This window comes from Rhincodon typus, chromosome 10 (assembly GCF_021869965.1).
Source record: "Rhincodon typus isolate 14 chromosome 10, sRhiTyp1.1, whole genome shotgun sequence".
NCBI lineage: Eukaryota > Metazoa > Chordata > Chondrichthyes > Orectolobiformes > Rhincodontidae > Rhincodon > Rhincodon typus.
Window position 1 is genome coordinate 62,000,850 of NC_063341.1, and position 12,296 is coordinate 62,013,145.

Here is a 12,296-nt window from a genome sequence, read left to right on the forward strand (position 1 = left end):
GCCCAAAACGTCAGCCTTCCTGCTCCTATGATGGTGCTTGGCCTGCTGTGTTCATCCAGCTCTACACCTTGTTATCTCAGATTTTCCAGCATCTGCAGTTCCTACTATCCCCGCAGAATATTGCACACAGTTCTGGTCACCACACTACCAGAAAGATGTGGAGGTTTTGGAGAAGATACAGAAAAGGTTTACCAGGATATTGGGATAACAAGGTGTAGAACTGGATGAACACAGCAGGCCAAGCGGCATCGGAGCAGGAAGGCTGACGTTTCGGGCCTAGACCATTCTTTTAGAAAAGCCAGGATATTGTATGGTATTAGCTATGAGAAGATATTGGACAAAATTGTTTTTTCTTCACTTGAATGTTGAAGAATGAGGGGCAATCTGATAGATGTTTACAAAATTATGAGAGACATGGATAGAATAGATAGCCTGAATCTTTTTCCCAGGGTAGAAATGTCAATTACCAGAGGGCATAGGTTTAAGGTAAAAGTGGGAAAGTTTAAATGAGAAGTGAGAGGCTTTTTTTTTTACACAGAGAGTGGCAAGTACCTGGAATGCACTGCCAGAGGACCTGGTAGAAACAGATACATTAGCAACGTTTAAGAGGTATACAGACAGCATAGAGGCAAAACATTTTTAGTTTAGAAAGGCATCATGTGTCAGTACAGGCTTGGTATACCGAAGGACCTGTTCCTGTGCTCTGCTGTTCTTTGATTTTGTTCATTATTCGATTTGCTGTATCGGTAGAGATGGTGGTATAGTGGTAGTATCACTGGGTTAGTAATCCTGAGCCCTAAGCTAATATTCTGCAGACATGAGTTTGGATCCCAAACTGGCCGATAGTGAAATTTGAATTTAATAAAAAATCTGGTCTAATGTCAACAATATAACCATTGCCGATTGTTGTAAAAACGCATTTAGCTCCCTAGTGTTCTGCAGGCAAAGATATGTACCATCCTTAACTGGTAATCTTTATGTGACTCCAGACCTACAGCAATATGGTTGACTCTTAACAACTTTCTGGGCAATTATGGATGGGCAAGAAATGTTGGCCTAGCAAGATGTGCAGATCCCATAGACAATTTTTTCTAAATCCGCATGATAGATTTTATGCCTTGTGTTTGATCCACTGTACTGCAGCATTCTATTGTCTCTCTTCATTTATGTGTTTTACTTTTCTATTCCTCCAAAGTGTAAAAGCTCAGATTTCTTTGCATGCCCTTAGATGCAGCCAATTAGGTCCAGTTGACTTGTCAGTGTTTAGGCTGCTCTTCGCTAATTTCTAAAGTTTTCCTAACCTTCTCACCTACCAGGAAGCTTTGCAACATTATATGCCCTTTCTTTCAATTTGATAGCAACCTCAACATTCCTAGTTTGTTACAAAAAAATCATCATTCTCGTAGAGTTTTTTTCTTTCTCGATAGTCTATCTTTGTTGAAAATTGTGACATATTTCCTTAGATTTATGCCTTTGCCTTTATCTAAATCTAAAATACTAGTCACAAACTAAAGTGTCTCACCCTCAAGCTAAATATGAACTTCTTCAATTTGAAATCAAAGATAACACTAGTAATTCATATAAAATTAACGTTGCAGTTTATTGAATGAATTAAATCTACAAAAACATCTTTAACCACAATGAGAATGTTTTAAGACTTTCAAATTCATTGTCTTCAAAATCTGACATAAAAAGGTCATCAAGTTCATTCCAAATCCCTTCGGCTATAGAATCAACATAAAGACCTCACTCTGGATCTGATGTGGCATTGTCACTTACAAAGCAATCCCACGAAACAAATCATTTTGTTCTTCATCTATTAAATTGTGTAGCCCACATTCTTTTAATGATCTGATGACAGCAGGTGCTAACAGCATCCCATGACTTAATATTTTCACCACAGAAAATATCAAATGAAGCAGAAACAAAGTTGCTGGAAAACCTCAGCAGGTCTGGCAGCATCTGTGAAGAAAAAATCAGAGTTAACATTTCGGGTCTGGTGACCCTTCCTCAGAACACAGAAATGGAGCAGCATGCATTTTCTATTCTCTGTGAAGGTGTTACACCTTCAATCATCACCTGTTCTATTCTGAAATGGTTTGTTGAGGCACACATTCAAAGGATAAACCACAAATGTTGTAACGCCTGGTAAAACTATGGTACTGATTCGGTTTCAGTTTAGATCTTGATCTCGTCGGTTATGTGGGATTGGAATATGTCCCACATTAGTAAGTTGTATTCTTCATGTATTCCACCTATTCCACACATTATCGATCCATAATTGTACTCTATCCTCATCCACTCAACCGTTGTCATGGACATATCGGGAACTTGATGTTTTTATGTTTTGATGGTTTTATGTTTGAAAATTATCATAGGCTTTCATTTTGTTCATCTGCCCATTGTGAATCTTGTTTTCTCCCATCATTATCATCAGTACTGTTTCTGAACCTTTCCACTCCATTGTTTGGCAGCTGGACATACCAAAATGAGTCTTACATCTGGGTTGCAAATGTAACATAATTTGTCAGAGTGTTTTTGCCACTGCCTGATGAAGAATCACTGCAAAGTGGTAATTTTGGTATCAAAGTCTTTTGGTAACCTCTGAGCAATCTTGGTGTTCTGCAACAATAGACTGCCTGGATCATAAAGTGGCAACACCAATGAGCTTCTCGTGTGAAACGTCTACTGGACTCAAGGGATTAAATGTTTATATGCTCATTGCATCTCTGGTAACAATACTGACAATTTCTGAGGACACATTTCAACACATGTTTCTCAGGATCAGGTCAATGACTGGTCCCTGTACAGACTGCACCTTTGGTCTTGGGCACCTTCTTCTGAGCGAATTTGTCCTTCCTCCATTCTTGCACCACAAACACCAATTTCCCATGCTGCAGTACAGTTATTTGGCAAATCAGAAAACCTTACACTTTTTACCTTGAAAGTAGCTTCATACCTCGCTCATTTTGCTGGAGGACCCATTTGTGTTCATCAAGCACACATTCTGCTTTATATGGGCATGTGCCTGTGCTCCCTGCTTGATCCATGTGCTGATTTGCAGCATGGGGAATGTAGAACATGTATTTCTCAGGTGAAAAATTGAGGCCAACTATTATGGGAGTACAGCATTTAAGAACTGAAAAGGGGCTCAACTTGTGCACAGAGATTATCCAAAAGGATGCTTTTGAAGATGATAGAATGGGGTCACTTATACACTAAGTTGACTTATATGAGGCAATTTATGGCATGTAGTTAGGATGTGGTGAGTTACTTATCATTGCAGCTCTTCTAAGCCACCTATGGGCAGCAGATGGAATCACAAAATTTGGCACAGTCTTGCTGTCAGCATGATTTTAAACCTTGGAGATAGCAAGAACTGCAGATGCTGGAGTCAGAGACAACACGGTATGGAGTTGGAGGAACACAGCAGGGCAGGTACATCAGAGGAGTAGGAAAGTCAACAATTCAGGTCAGGACCCTTCTTCAGATCTGAAATGTCGACTTTCCTACTCCTCTGATGCTCCCTGACTTGCTGTGTTCCTTTAGCTCCGCACAATGATTTTAAACCTCTTTGGTTCAACTTGAAACAGGACGATCTATCTTCCCATGATTCATTTCTTAATGCAAGCTTGTCACCACTGTTGTTTTATGAAAAGTTTTTCACAACATAATAGTGAATGAGTTCTGGAGATCCAGTTAAAATCCTGCCCTTGAAGACATTGGAATTCAGCTGCCATAAGTAGGTATACATTCCAGATTCTTGCCTAGATTTGGGGCTAAACGCCTCATTCTGGTCCTGACTTCCAACGCTGGTTGTAAGGAACTAAACTGGCATGATGATTTATCCCATCATTCATAAAATGGCAAGACCTGTTGCTAATATAGAATGGTGCTCTCGTGGGGAAGAAAATAATGGCTTAAGTATTCCCGGCCCACTGAAGACAGTCTGGAAGGTGGAAAAACTTACAAAATATGTCTGGAGGGGTTGGTAGGGAGAATAAGTGATGTATTGGCCGGAAATCTAGCTGTCTCTCTGCTACCATAGTGTATGGCAAGCTCCAGGAACATTGACAGCACAGTGACCCAACCACCTAGCAGATAACTGAGCTGTGTAATCATCAAGTTGATAGACACTTCCTGCCCAAGTGGCCGTTTTGTCCATGGTCCTTCCTCACCTCAGTTAGCAAAACTGCTACTTCTTACAAAGGAGCAAAACACTGCTGATGCTGGAAACTTGAAAATAAGAACACAAAATGCCTAAAATACTCAGCAGGTTCTAATGAAAGGTCATTTAACGTGAAAGGTGAATTGTATTTTTGCTTTTCCTTAGATGCTGATTGCCCTGTTGAGCAGCTCTAGCAGTTCCTGTTTCTATTTTATCAGAAGGAATGGTCAGCATGAAAATTTCTTCCTGCAGGAGGTTTTGGGTTTGCAGGTCCCCCGGCTCGTGGAACAGAACAGAACTGAGAAATATGGGGTAGAAAACAGAACTTTGGCAGGTAGAAAATTGACCACTCCATTGCCTGCTTTGAAGGTAAAATCAGGCAGGGTATATGTTAGATGGTGGTCTGCTTCCACCCATTTTGAATTCCTGAATTAACTTGAATTTTAACCCCTGTTGCCCAAGTTTCTAAAGTCTGTTAAATCTTGACAATTCACCTTTACTTGCGATTAGTATTCTCTGAATATTATCATTCCCCCCACAAATGGTCATACTACGAGAAGCAAATGCACCAAGCTGAACAACAATGAACAGTCTGTGGATTTTTGATTTCCTCTCTTAAAAGTTAAAATGCACTGAAAATCCAACAACACTCATGCAAGGACTAGAGAAACTTAGAATAAATTAAACAGTTCAAATTCAGCTCCATAATTTTTGTGAATTAATGATTTTACAAACTGATGTTAGCAAGCTGAGAGATTGAACGTTGTGAACAGTGGTTTCAAGCTATTTGTGCTTATATGAAAAGATTGTTTCCAAATCAAACATTACTCAGTTACTAGACAGTAGACCTATTACTGCTTAATAGATTACATGGTAATCTTTGGCATTGATGAACTCAAGTCACCTCAGTATTTGTGCTGCTTGGCATTTAATTAATCCTTTGTTGAGCTGTGAATCCTATTTGTGATACAGTACATGTCAGGCAGAACTACAGTAGCAAGTCTAAAATTATTTTTCCTCTCTGTGTTCTGTTGAAAACATTTTTAAGAATTGAGATTTTACCCTTAAAGACTGTTGTCAAGGAGCATTTTTTCAAAGTCTCGTTACTGCTGACAAATAATTGTGGCAGAATGTACTTAAGGATAAAAGCCTAGAAATTAAATCATGCATTACATATTTCTTGCACACTAACAGATCTCCTAAGCCAGGAAGAAGGCAGGAGACTCACATTCATGACCACCCACATTGGTCGGGATCAATAAATGAATGCTCAGCGCCCAAGACGAGACAGGTGTTGGTCCTTCTGTATGTGCAAATAAAGACCCCTGATGCCAGCCCCAAGTTTGGTTAGATACCAACTAGCAAAGTTATGTTACGCTGATGTCAGCTACTTCTAGCCCCGCCACCCCACTTGCTGCCTGGCACATCCTGACCACCATTGCGTTGTATTCACCACTCCCTTCAGCTATTCACCTTTTCCCCCCAAACTGAATTAGTACAGTTGCCTTTCCTCCAATTACCCTGTTCTCTGATCTCTTGCTCCAACGCCATTCTTTTCCTGGCCTGATTGCCCTACTCACCAACTTGCTTAATTCATTTCTCACTCACCTGAGTGGTGCTGCCTAGTGTATAGGTATCCCAGATCATCAAGCCCCTGTAACCAGCGAGCTAACTGTTACTCTCCACAACACATCAGCTCAATGGAAATGAGTTCATGGCTTCAGTATCTTCATATCTCAGGCCTCACAATCAGGAACATCCCTTCCACCTCCTTCAATTATGAATGTCGAAGCTATGTGTACCTGAAAAAACAGGGAAAGAATCGAAAACTGTTCCTTGAGTTCATTTTTTAAAAGTATAAATGATTGAACAATGTCAGGCTCCAATGCTCTTTTCCTCATTTGGTTTCCTGTGAGAGAATGATGTAAATTGCATATATATGATTTTGTTTTCATGAACAACAATATTCTAGTAACCAGCTATCAGTTATCAGTTGATGGCCTTTTCATAACTTTGCCACAATTATGAATTATTTTATATAATCATGGTTTTAAAACCACATGATTGAGGAGTTAAAAACTTCCTCTATCTTGCTTTCCCCTTCCTCGCACTCCCTAATTACACCAACATTGGTAATCTCCTATCATTGTACAAACTAGACGTAGTATCTTGGAAAGAAAGTTGAAATAGATTGGCACTAGTAAAGTAACCGAGTGACAGATGTCATCACCTTTAATTAAACCAGATTCTCCATGTACTCAGAAGTTGCACATTTCAAAGTGCATTAGAACAACTTTATTAGCGGGTTATTAATTATAGAGGAAAAGAATCATTCGCAGTTTTTCATTAAAAAGAGGCATTTGCCCCGTATGTCAGTGTTTTTTTATTTCTTCAGGTAGCAATGACCTTTCAGTATCTTACCCCCTTGCTTTTGCTTTATCCATTCCTTTGAAATTCGATTGCTGGGGGATGGATGGACCGTTGGTACTACTTCCAAGAATGATGCTGTGATTGCTACATTTATCAACTGGAGTAGAGTACAAGCTGGTTCTTCAGAAAGTGCGTTCCTTCCCCTTCTCTTGCTGCTGCTGAATCATCCAGTAATTCACTTCTTCAGTATCTAAAACCACTAAAATTGACATGCTTCATGCTTATAAGGATTAGAGATGAAAATGCAGCACAGCTAAGTGTCCTGCACCCCATTCACCATCCTGTGTCCTTTCAAATGAAGGAGCAATGTGGTAAAAAGAATTTTGGTACATGTGTCTCGTTGACAGTAAACGACAGAGTGGAAGGAGGAGTAGCCTACTTTGGTGAGGATCCATGAGATGGAGGCTGTCTTTCCATTTCCCTACCTCCTGCACCTTTTATTGCATCATGCCCCAGACTTTCAATATCTCATATTGAAAAATGTCTTTCATTTAAGTGACCGTACACTATTTATGTGGGCTTTTACTCTGCAACTTGTTTCAAAGATGTGGTGCAATCAATACCTAAGTGTTGGCCTGAAGTTCATCGCGTGTATGATGGCTTACATAAAAAATATACAGAAATTGCTGGAAAAGCTCAGCAGGTCTGGCAGTATCTGTGAAGAGAAATCAGAGTTAAAGTTTTGGGTCCAATAACCCTTCCTCAGAACTGAGGAAGGGTTATTGGACCCGAAACGTTAACTTTGATTTCTCTTCACAGATGCTGCCAGACCTGCTGAGCTTTTCCAACAATTTCTGTTTTTGTTTCTGATTTACAGCATCTGCAGTTCTTTCAGTTTTACATAAAACAGATACTTGTATTGAATTAGATGACTCATTAATACTGCGTAAACTTATTGGTGTAAACAGAATAAGATTTTCAGATGAAAACTTCTGAAATATTGGCATAGGAGCAAACAATTTATGTAAAATCCCACAGACAGGAAGTGATCAATTATCATTTTAATGAGCTAAATGTGAGTCTGGACACAGGTCAGAATTCAATGTGGGAGTTGGGGGTCTCACCCAATGAGCAAGAGCCTTTTGTCACCTCTTTTCAGGAACAGTTGCACCTTGTTCAGTGACATACTCACCAATAGTAGGTGCAAGGCCTGCATGCCAAAAGCTTCAGGCCAAAGACCCTCAGCTTTTCAGTGCTCACCAGCACCATCAGGGGGTTGGTGGTTGCTACCGGAAATGAACCCACCCGATGCCCAGAATTGCAAAGGACAGAGGCCATGGATAAGTGTTCGGTGCACTGGGATCGTCAACAAGGGTAGAGGGTGAGTTTCAGCACGCAATGCACACAGACGCACATGTACACAGACAGACAGACAGATACATACACACCCACACACACATACATGTACACACACAGAGACACTCACCTACACGCACGCAAACAGATACAAACACAGATAGATATGTGCACATGCACACACACACAGAGACACACATACAGATACACAGACACACAGACACATACACAGATAGAGAAACAAATACACACACACATATACACAGAGATACACACAGACACAGATCAAGGCAGAGGCAGGAAGGCAGTATCACCATCCCTTATGATTAAATGCCCACTGACACCAAACCCACAACTAGAGATGGTTTTGTTATGGACCAGACCAGACCCCCTCAAAATATTTTAAAAAGGTAGCCTAGACTCTGACGTTTCCTTATTTTAAAGGCAAATGTGAAGTGACATGCTGTAGATGCAACATGATCGGTCAAACTACTCAATGTAAAGTAAAACCCAATTTATTTTAAACCTACAGTTAAAACACAACCAAACAAAGAGGAATTAAAATAACCTAACTCTCTTAGAAAACTTAGCAGAACAATAGATACAGTAACTATTACTGATTAATTCTTCCAATATAGCAACATCCCATAAACACACCTTTTGGCAAAAAGAAAAATTCAGAAAAATAGATTTGTCTCACAAGTAACTCAGCAGAAGACAGAATCCCCAAGCTGCTAGTTGTAGCCGAGAGAGGGAAAAGATAGCTTCTACTTCTCCGAGCCCACAACAGCAGCTGATCAAAGCTAAACCTAAAAACTAAAAAAAAAACTAGAACAAAAACAAAGTTGCTGGAAAAGCTCAGCAGGTCTGGCAGCATCTGTGAAGGAGAAAACAGAGTTAACGTTTCAGGTCCAGTGATCCTTCCTCAGAACTCAGTTCCTGATTTACAGCATTCGCAGTTCTTTTGGTTTTTAAAAAAACTAGAATGCCTGGTCTGTGAGAGCTGGCCAAACCCATCCAGGCTGCCTCCATTGCTCCAACTGTTAAAAAACCCAAGGCCTCACAAGCTGTTTACCTTTTATAGACAGTTCCATACCTCTCATTCAATCTCTCTTTAAAAAAAAGGGACAAAATAACCTCTTAAAACCACAGTATTGCCACAGTATTAAATTCTCCTCTTGGTTTCTTCTCTGCTTTTCCCAAAATTGCAATCAGTATTCAGCATTCTTTGAAACTCCTGATTTCTAGGGAACTGAGAGTTTCCAGGAGTAGCCACATTTGACTGCTCAAAAATATTATTTATGTTAAATACTGCCAAAGAATAAGGGTCTCACTTGTTGCGAAGTTTTCAGTAGGTCACTCAAAACAGTTCAAGCGTCCCTGAAGAGAAGTACAGAGTGGTGCACAGAGATTATTTACTCTTCCCTATGGACCAGTAGTGGAAGGCACCCAGTCCCCTCATACTCAAGCCAGAATGACCATGGAAGGACTGTTCAGTGCAATATCTAGGCTTTCGTAGATTTCCTTCAAAGCTTGGTGTTACTAAATTTCAAAAGTCACCAAGTCTGGCCTCTAAGCTTCTGTGGAAATTTAAATTCTGTCTCAGAACAAGACTTCCTGAAGGGCATGCTTCAAATGCGTATGTTTTCTTTGCCTGAAGTTCGCTCACATTATGAAAATTAGCTTGATCATGAAAACATGTTCACGTTCAGAGAATCCCAACGGAATGGAAACTAGCCATTCAGCCCATTGAATCCACACACACCCTCTGAAGAGCTTCCCACACAGACCTATCCTGGGTTCAAGTCCCACCTGCCCCAGATGTGTAATATATGTATCTGGTCAAATTGATTTAAAATATCCACAATGGATTCCCTTGACAATAAATAAAGGAGACCTAGGGATGGGTCTACTGAACTGTCTGTCCTAGGCTGGAACTAGCCATTGCATGCCATGATAAATGGCTGTATTTGATGTTCAACAATAAATGATGTTCCTTCCCTGTTGGGCTCACTGAGTTATTATATTGGTAACAAGAGTATAATTTTGGACAGTGTTGCCTTCCAACAATGCGATAAAACTATGATGGGGAAGTATTGGAAATGTCGATGTTTGGGAGACTGGAACCTTATGATGCAGGTGTGGAGAATTGGCAGCAGTATGCTGAAAGAGTGAGATACTTCTTCTCAGGCAAATAGGATAGAAGGGGATCATGAAAAACAATCATTCTCCTGACTGCTTGTGGGGCCCTGACTTTTAGAATCACAAAGAGTTTAACCTACCAGCAATCCTGGGAGTCAAAATCTTTTAACACTCTGATTGATAAAACAGCAGACCACTATGACCCCAAACTATCTGTTACTTTGCAGCATCACAGGTTTAACATGGTAAATAGACTTCTTGGGGAACCAGTTACTGAATTCTTGATGAGATTGTGGAATTTGGCAGAACACTGTGAGTACAAGTGAGCACTTCAGGAAATGTTAAGACTATCACTCAACTTGTGGCATTAATAATATTGTGACTCAAAGGAAGCTACTGACTGAATGAGATTTGGACTTCAAGAAGGCCAGAGAACTGGCCCTTTCCCACACAAACACCGAACAAGGGGCTCAGGAGCTTCAAGGGTCCATGGATGGTACCATCCTGGATTACCACCAAACTGCAGAGCAAGTCCCCAGCAGATAATACTTATGGCTCCTGTTTGTCACCAAGGATGGCAATTGGAGTCAGGGGCCACAAACTTCCAGAACTGGACAGAAGGTTTCTCCACAATACAGCGAGGAACAAGAACATCCATGCTGTACTTGTCTTAGATTTTGTCCCAGACAAGGCTATCAAAATGGGCGAAACACATACCGTCCAGGCCGAAGGGCAAAGTTACCTCAAAATAGGGCTTCACAAATAAATCGGCCTGAGGATGAGGAATTGATACAGCTAAGTTGACAAAGCTCCTCCCAAAGTGGTCCCAATTAAGATAAAACTTCAAGTAAATGGCCAGAATGTATAATTTGTGACAGCTACTTGTATGTACATTGTCATGCATTATCTGACTGTTATGGGTGCAAGTTATTTGAACATTAAGGGAGTGGAATCCTTTGTGCTTTAGTTGCTATGTAAAGGCAACAGCCAGTTACATCCTGCACCTCCAGGAAAGCAAGTGACGGCTGAGAATCCTAATGCACTCACTTTCTGACTTCCCACATCAAGAGGGAAAAAGATGAATAGGTGAGCTCTGGCAAGCATCAGTGACATCCCAGATGCTTCAATGAGCTAAAGGGCTGGGAAATGCCAAAGAGGGCATCAGTAGCTCTCTGAAACAACCCACTTCCAAAAACATGAAGAGCAGCTGTAACCTTTAGGGATGTAATTGGCATCCTTCGTTCCGAAGCTGGTACAGGTGTGACATGATGGCTCGAGACATCCTGACACACCCTCTGCATGGGTGTCAGACATTTGCAGATAGCTGCACTAAGTCTATAGATCTGCTTCTTCTGCCCCAGAGATCTCCTCCTCTGTAATGGCTTTTGTGCTGCTGCCTCTCCCTTCACCCTCTTTCTGTTTTGATTGAGTCCATTCACATGACCATTAATGAGCCTGTTTTAAACCTGGAGCCTGTGATGATCAAGGTCCCTATGCCTTCGCCACACCCTCTCCATATCAAGGCTAGAGTGTCAATGACTTGCCTCACTCCCAAAGACCACGCTAACTGTAACCAGAAGCTGCTAGCTGTCTTCTGCTCACTAATCTGTTAACTCAGAGAAAAACCATTACCTGAGCCTGCACGTGAAGACACAATCTGATATTTTGATGTTGGTGTGCTGCTAATATTGCCCAGTTGCATGGTTGGGTAGTCCAGGGAGACATCATGCCAGTGACCATAGAGACATCTACTGCAGTTTTAGCAGTTCCATTTAAACTGAAGAGTTGGCACAGCCATAAACCCACCCAGTCTGGAGGCTGAAACCCGACTCAACAGGTACCAGTTTGGTTTTCGCTCTTATGTTTTTTGCAGCATCAAGTTTCTCGATTGGGCAGAAGTTGGTGGGAACAAACATTAATACGGTGAATTGAGTAATTAATGAGATGTAAATACTACTTTGTAAGATTCTTGCCACCTTACAGTGCCAGCTCAGGAGGGAAACATTTAGTGCAATAATTCTTATTTCTTGACTGCTAGAATCTGACTTTCAGGCTCTTGCTCTGTTGTGTCATCGTGTTCATCATTATTCTCACTACCTCACAAAAGGTGGTAAAACTTTGCCTCTGTTCCTTCAGCCCAGTCATTTACACAGATCAAAAATAGCTCAGTCCCTAGAGCAGTCCCTACGTCTGCTCTAAAGAAGTTCCTGACTTTAATGTAATTGGATCCACCTAAAAGATTGGTTACATTCTGGGTTAG

General features: G+C 40.8%; 1 protein-coding gene across 1 annotated transcript in view; it reads left to right on the top strand.

The window, feature by feature from the left end:
* dpyda.1 (dihydropyrimidine dehydrogenase a, tandem duplicate 1) overlaps positions 1-12,296 on the top strand; it is a 619,381-nt gene that overhangs the window by 487,084 nt on the left and 120,001 nt on the right. The window lies entirely within an intron of this gene.